We start from the raw sequence: 1,800 nt of genomic DNA, 5'->3' as shown, positions 1-1,800 counted from the left end.
CTCCAGCCTCATTTTGGGGAGGCTCAAAAGGAGCTAATACCTAAAGGATTTTGATACCCCTTTTAATACCCCTCCAACAGCTTCTTCTGCTAAACAAATCCTCTCTCTCCGCTGCATCTTTTGGCTGATTTTCCAATTAACTCGACTCGACATCTATGGGGGGGAGAGTCTGCGACGCCTTCGCTGGCTGCATTGATTTGTCAAATTGACAGCAATAAATCCATCATAACCAGTTACCAGTGACAGTTAATCATAAGCACCGCTGACAGGTGGGTCCAGGCATGGCCCGGCCCCCAGTCCCGGCTTTGGCTTTGGCTATGGCTTTGGCTTTGCGTAATGTATGCGAGCTGCCAATCAGTCGATTGTCTTGATGTATGCGCACATTGACCAAGTTGCAATTGACTATGGGCACGGCCACCAGATCGGTCCGTGCAAAAAGTTGCACCAAATTAATTAAGCCCCATAGCCCAGGCAGCCAGGCAGTCAGCCAGTCAGCCACCCACTCAACCGCCCGACGGCGACGTGGGACGCCTCTAATGCCTAACCTTGTGCACAACTGACACTTTGCTAAATGCCTACCCCCAGGCACGGCTGGCCACAGACAGATAGGCGAATATGATACCGAATAGAGATACATATGCTAAGTAGGGGTATCGCTGGTGTATCCCCCTCCTTCGTGCCCTGGGGCACTAAATTTATTTAAATGCATTAATTTTTATTTATAACCAGAGCTGAAGTCGTTGCAATTGAAGTGATCTGCATGGAGCCATGGGAAAATCGGTTTCAGTTAGAGTTTGCATAATGACAGTTATTTATCAATGGGCCAAGCACATTTTCGTTGGTTCAAGGGAGGCAGGGGGGAGTGGCGTAGTTATGTTTTCTTGTTTTAAAATTCGCGAATTGAGATCGCCCAGAAATTGGAGTGGCTTGCGAGCCATTGTGGGACGCGGTTTACCATGGGGATGTAGCTCAGTGGTAGAGCGCTCGCTTTGCATGTGAGAGGCCCCGGGTTCAATCCCCGGCATCTCCAAGTATTCTTTTTTTGTATTTTTTTAACCAAATTACCCAACTCCACAAAGCACAGAAAATGTGTGGAGTCAAACATCTTGAAGGTATGCGAAAACCTAAAACGGAAGAAAAAATCATGGCAGACAGCCCCGAAGCAAAATATATTCAAATATCCATTTACAGACAATTCATAGGTATGTATGTAAATGTGTGCATACATATGTATGTATGTACCTTAGTGGGAGAGCAAAATACATATATCTTCTCTCTTCCCTCTTGCTGTATTTCATCACACGCAATAAGAACATTCGTTTTTGCGCTGTTTCTTCTCCCTTCTTCCACCACATGCCAACCAAAGTAAACAGCTAGCTCTTTCCCCTTCTTACAATTCACCGTTGCATTTGGAAGTAAAGGGGAGCATGGAATGTTCTAGAAACTAAGCCTCCTACGCATTCAAATCTGTGCCGCTCTCACTTTCAATTTCCATGCTCTCCTCTGTTCCCTTCCATGTTCTCCTTTTGGTCTGCTCAACTTCTTCCCCCCTCTCCCAACAGAAACCAACACACGATCACAGCACTTCCCCTTCTCAAAATTCACCGCTGCATTAGCAAGTGGTCACTCATCAAACACACAAACACACAAAAATTCGCTCTCTGGAGTAGGAGAGGCAGAACAGAAAATGAGAGAGCAATTAGGAAGCGAAAGAAGAGTTCAAGAAACCACCCTTCCACGCTTGCAAATCTCTCACTCTAAATTTTTCGGCCGGAAAAAGCGCGTGGTTTTAAGTCAGCT

General features: G+C 46.0%; 1 non-coding gene across 1 annotated transcript; it reads left to right on the top strand.

Annotated features, from left to right (window-relative positions):
• Positions 1–958: 958 nt before the first annotated feature.
• On the top strand, positions 959–1,030 carry Trnaa-ugc. Its single transcript has one exon. It is a non-coding gene; the product is annotated as a tRNA-Ala (tRNA).
• The last annotated feature ends 770 nt before the right edge of the window (positions 1,031–1,800 follow it).

This window comes from Drosophila subobscura, chromosome E, assembly GCF_008121235.1.
Source record: "Drosophila subobscura isolate 14011-0131.10 chromosome E, UCBerk_Dsub_1.0, whole genome shotgun sequence".
NCBI lineage: Eukaryota > Metazoa > Arthropoda > Insecta > Diptera > Drosophilidae > Drosophila > Drosophila subobscura.
This window is presented reverse-complemented; position numbering and strand designations above follow the sequence as displayed.